Raw genomic sequence first — 6,161 nt, 5'->3', positions numbered from 1 at the left:
TTTGAACGTGGAACTTTTTTTCATGGATCGTCTTATAGACCAAGTGTTCCAGGGATCACATTTGGAAACACATTGCCGTGGGAACCTAGAGAATAAAGAGACTAATTCTGTGTTTGAAGTGGGGAGAGGGATGAGGGAGGTAAGGGATGACCAGGAAAGCATTCACAGAGGAGCTGATGTGGCAGATGGGACCGAGAGGATGAGTAAAAGTCAATGAGGAAAATAGTATTCTAGGAAAAGTGAAGAGGACTTGCCCTAGGAAGCCAGGAATCAGGAGCTTCTGAGAGTTCCAAAGCAGGGCATTGCCCAGAGACAGGGGAGTCTTTCTGAGCCGGCAACTGCAATGAGGAGCAAGGAGTGAGGCTTTACCTGCACAACAGTTGTAAATGCTTGCTCTCAGGTTGGTCTGAGACATCACATCACTTCCTGGGATGCTGGGCAGTACAATAAAGTCAGTAAAATATCCCACTTGTATGTGAGCCAGACAAGCCTCTGTTTGGCATAGTAACAGATGCAGATTGGGAACCCTAGAAGATAGCCCTCTGAAGAAAGGGCTTCTGCACCAGGGTCATTGAGTTTCATCATAGGAGCCCAAAAGACTCCCTCAAAAGACCCTCCCTGCTTTATGTCAACTAAACTTGGTTCTGCAGCAACCCAATAACATATAGGCTTAGTCCAAACACACACAAGTGTACACAGATGTACATGTGTGTGCACAGACTCCTGTGAAGTAGTCCAAAACTTCTTCTCTCTGGTGGGTCTGGTGGGTTTCATTGCCAGACTCCACTCCTCCACCAGTTTTATTCCTACTTGCATCCATGTGTTATTCCTATCCCCACAGCCAGCTCATCCTCTTCCCATTCTCAGCACCATCTTTCCCAACTCACTTTTCTATTGCTGCCCAAACCTTCCCCCTAACAATAACTACAACAACAAAAGAAAGAAGAAAGAGGAGGAGGAAGGGCAGAAGGGGAGCGGGAGGAGAAGCGTGTGTCCATAGAGCGCTTACTTTGTGTCGGGGCAGACACGGTTCTTGGTGTTTTACCTGTGTTACCTCATCTAATCCTCACAACAACCCTAGGAGAAAGATACTATTATTACCCCCATTTTGTGGATGAAGAAACTGAGGCCCAGGGGGTGTTGAGCAACTTGTCCTAAATTCACATAGCTGGTGGGAGGCAGAGCCAGGATTCAAATCCAGGCAGTTTGGCTGTAGAATCAGTGCTGTCACCACCTCAGACTCCCCACATTGCCCAACAACCATTCCCTACCAAGCTTTATAGCCATTTCCTCCTACCTTGGCCCCATTCCAATCTCATTCCTGTACCATCCTGTCCTGAACATACTATTCCCATCCCCCTTACTCCTTGCCCACCTTCATCCCGTTCATAACCACCACCCCATCCAACCTTTAAATCTTCCCCATTCCCATCCCCTTCCTGTTCCTTGTGCCCCCTTAGAAAACTGGCTTAAGATTCTATTTTCAATTTCACTAGCCTGTGAAGAAGAGAGAAATTCACTTGAACTTTTGGAGCTTAGTTTCATTATTTATTAGAAGAGGTTAAGAAAGCCAAGTACCACCTACTTTTTAGGATTGCTGTATTAAATAATGCTCTTGAAACTGCTTTGTAAATTGGAAAATATTTTACAGCCCAATGTATTGTTGTCATTGATGTTTTGTTAATTTGCCCTGGTATTATTTTTTTCCTCCTTCTAGAAGCAAATGTTTTTTATTTCAGTAATTGACCATTTGTTTTCTAAACAGGGAAATTTTATGCTTTTTTCAAACTAATTTTAATGGAGGCTACTGAAATGGTCATCTTTATTGTTTGAGACAATAATTTAATAATTTTTTAAACTTTTTTATTGAGTTATAGTCATTTTACAATGTTGTGTCAATATAATTTCATAATTTAAGAAAAAGAAAAATATGAATAAGGTTGGGAATACTTTCCATGAGAGGTCCTTCGTTAAGTAGTCCTGAAAATGGGATGGATGTGAATGAAGGTGCCCTAGGACAGGATGGGAAGGAGGTAGATGGGAATGGGGAGTGGGAAAGAGGATGGAGAAGTGGATGGGAACAAGGTGGAGATAAAGAGCAGTGAAGGGATACAGGTGAAAAAACAATGACCAAGCTGTATTAAGCCTTCCTAGGTGCCATTTCAGGCTCACAATAACCCCAGGAAGCAGTTTCTCTATTACCCTATTTTGTAGGTGAATAAACCAAAGTTTCTTGAATTGGGTTCCATTTCTGGCAGGACACACACACTACTCTCTAGTCTCATGTTCCCACTCCAGCCCCATCAAAAAGAAACAGGGTTACAGACTCCCTGCCTGAGAAACAGGCTCCCTGTATCCAGAAAGGGTTCTCTAAGCTAGGGAGCATCCCCAGGAGCCACCTGGGACTAAGTTCAGTGGAACTGAGTGAGAGGCGGGAATTTGCCATCGGGATGGAAAGGGGAGGGAGACGTGATAGCAGGTGTCTGTTTCATGCTACAGCTTTACAGTTAGTGCTCCAGATGCCTGTTTCCTCCTTCTTATGGGAAAATGGAGGGAAGGGAAGGTGCTACCTCTTCTGCTTCCTGTGCCTAGAGTGCCTGAAATCCTCATACAGCATCCCAGGACTCATAAACGGCCTCACTCCTGAATTCATTCCTACCCCAAAAACTCACCCAGATAGGAGCAGGCTCTTCTAGGTTGATTTCCTGGCCTTCCCTCCCCCAATTTTTCACAAGTACAATTACCAACTTGATCTCCATAACGGAGCTTTTTTTATATAAGACAGGGTCACCACGTGTTATGAACTTCACCCAGAGAGGGCTAACTACCCTCAGGTGTCCCTTACTAAATTAGCAGCTCTGCTCCCCACTAGAATAACAGCCTCTTACATGAGATCAGAGTTGTATAGTTTATAGAATCTTTCCTTCTATTTTCCCATTGCTTTCTCGTGGTTTCACTGGGAGGTAGGCAATGGATGCCTTCTTAGAGAAGGGGAAGTAGACACTCAGGGAGGTTAGGTGACTTGCACAGAGTTGGCTTGCTCCAGCTTGCCATGGAGCAGGGGACTCTGCTCTTTGAACCAGAGACTCAGCTGCCCAGGTCTCACCCCAGGTCTGCCTTGAATCCCAGGGCAACAATGTGGCCAGACTTCAAGGGAAGGTTTGCGCATGCCTACGGGGAGGGTTGCTGGCTCAGTGGGAGTGCCCTGGCATTTGGCTAATTCTTTGAGTAAGACTCCTAGGTAATGCAGGGTCCCAGTTTAGCATCCCTGTCCTCAGACATGAGATACCAATAGGACTGCCTACCCAATTGTTGAGATTACCAAAACATCTAGCTGGTATTTTTAAAAAGTTCTCCTATGGGGTGGTATTCCCCCCTCCCCCCACCTCCCTCCCCGCTGCCGCTTAGAACCACAGGGCTGTGGTCTCAGCTTTCTATTGTCCATCCCCTTCCATTCTTCTTTTTTCCCAGGGCTGTCTCAGGACTCCTTCTTCCAGGGCTCTCTCAGCAAGAATGTGTCAAGAATTACTGAGGCTTCAGCCCCAACCTGCCTCTGAGGCTTAAGGAGGCTGTTCCTTTAAGGAGGCCGGTTCCCAAGACTAAGGGGGAGGAGAGAGGGGCAGGGGCGGTGGGAGGTGGGAGTAGGGAATGGACCCCACCCCCGCCCCCTGCAGGCCTTACCTAATCACCACACTCTGCGTTATTACCCGCCTAACGCAGTGTGCTTTTAAATAAAATATGCAAAGATTTCCTTCTCAAATTATCTCCCCAGGCGAGCTAGCTCAACTCCAGCTCGTTAATGGAAAAAATGCAAATAGGGCCTCCCACCCCTCTCCCCCAGCCCCTAGGCCCTGGACAGTTAATGTGATTCTTTCTTTGGGGGAATTTCTGTTTCCACTGAAACCACTTTTTAGCGGGGTGGGGAGCTTTTCCCCGGGTGCCAACCAAAGGGAGAGTCTCAGAAGGGAGTGAACGGCTCAGGTAGAAGTTTGAGGAAATAACTCTGTCATGGGGCCTGCCTCTTTCTGAGCCTCGTTTTCCTCATCTGAGATCTCAATTAGTCCTTCCCTGGGCTGCAGTGAGGCTGAACGGAGGGAAAGGCATGGGTCCCCGCACAGATTAGGTGCAAATTTCCAGTTTAAACCTGCTGTGCTTGGAGGATACAGAGATGGAGGAAACGGACATGGTTTCTGCCCTCGTGAAGCTCACAGTCTAGCAGGAAAACAAAACAAAATAAAACCAACGAGACCATTTAAAATTTGAAAAGCAATTATAAGACACTTTAAGCAAGCAATCAAAGTCAGTATCATGGGAAGGTATAGCTCAGTGGTAGAGCACATGCTTAGCATGCACAAGGTCCTGGGTTCAATCCCCAGTATCTCCATTAAAATAAATAAATCAATACATAAACCTAATTACCCACCCAAATAAAACATTTTAAAAATTAAAAAAAGTCAATATCATCATAATGAGACAAATGGACATCCACCTCCTAATATGGACATCCACCTCCTAATATGGACACAGTTTTCTAGGTAGCATTCCTGCCAAAGATGCAGAATCTGAGGAATGAAGAAACAGGAGAGAAACCACCAGGCCGACCTAAATTCAAGGTCAGGCTCAGCTGGCAGGGGTGCTTTAGATATATCAATGCCGTGAAAGAATTAACTGTTTCAGATTAAATGGGCTAAAGAGACAAATGACTAAATGCAATGCATGATTCTGGATCAGATACTGGATTGGAAAAAAGGACTATGAATGTCTCTGAAGGACAGCATTAGGACACTTGACAAAATGTGAATACAGATTATATTATACATATTTTATGGCATCTATTTAAATTTCCTGAATATAGTCATCATATCGTTACATGGAAGAGTCTCCTTGTTTGGGGGAAATATATGTGGAAATACATGTGGGTAAAAGGTCATATTTGCAATTTAATCTCAGATGGTTTAGAGAACAAATATGGCAAAATATTAACAATTGGTGAATTAGGTGAGAAATTTAGGGTTAGTCATTGAATTACTCTTGCAACTTTTCTGTAGGTTTGAAATTTTCCAAAATAAAACTTTGAAAAAAGAAAAAAATTGTGATTGGCTTTTTAAAAGCATGATAATGATATTGTAAATATGATTTTTAAGTCCTTATCTTTTAGAGACACTTGCTAAATAAAACAATTTTATGTGTAATAAAGTAATCTGTATTATTTGCTTAAAAATAATACAGGAGGAGGGAAGTAGTTGGGAGTTCAGGTGAAACTAGATTAGCCATGAGTTGATAATTAAGTTGTGTAATGAGAATGTTCTCTTCTTTTTTTATTTATATATTTGAGTTTTCTTTTATTTCTTTTATTTTGTGTCTGTATGAGATGATGGATGTTCACTAAAAGTACTGTGGTCATCATTTCATGACGTATGTAAGTCAAATCATTATGCTCTACACCTTAAACTTACACAGTGCTGTATATCTCGATAAAACTGGAAGACTAAAATGTTTACTCTTTACAAAGTACTATCCTGGAAGGATGTAAATGGATGGAAAGGGAAGAGAAAGAGCTCAGCTTTACTGAACAGATGGAACAAAGATCGAAAAGACCAGTATCAAGGCACTGCATTACTACATTATTTACAATGTTAAATAGAGCTGGAAACAACGAAGGTCCATCAAGGGGGAAATGGCTAAGCAAATTGTTACGTCCAGTAATGTTTAGGAAGAGGTTGGGGAGAATTCCCATTTTATCATATTAGGTGAGAAAGCAAGAAGCAAAACTGCAAATGTCATGTGACTTCAACCATAATTTTAGAAAGAATAGAGAGAAAAATAAATTCGGAGGAAATACACTGAAATATTTACAGTGATTACCTCTAGATGGTGCTATTTGGGTGTGGTTTAATTTTTTAAAAGTCTGTCTCCAAAATATCAAAAAATATTCATGAATTACTTTTATAATGACAACGTTTGAACCTTATTTAAAAAAAAACACATTGCTTTTGGTTACAAATGAATAATGGTGAACATCATTAACTGTCAGGAAAATGCAGTTCAAACCACAATGAGATAATCACTTCACACCCACAAGGATGGATATAACCAAAACAATAGATAATAACAAGTGTTGGTGAGGCTGTGGAGAAATTGAGACCCTCAGTGACCTGCTG

The sequence above is a fragment of the Camelus ferus genome, chromosome 13 (assembly GCF_009834535.1).
Source record: "Camelus ferus isolate YT-003-E chromosome 13, BCGSAC_Cfer_1.0, whole genome shotgun sequence".
Lineage (NCBI taxonomy): Eukaryota > Metazoa > Chordata > Mammalia > Artiodactyla > Camelidae > Camelus > Camelus ferus.
This window is presented reverse-complemented; position numbering follows the sequence as displayed.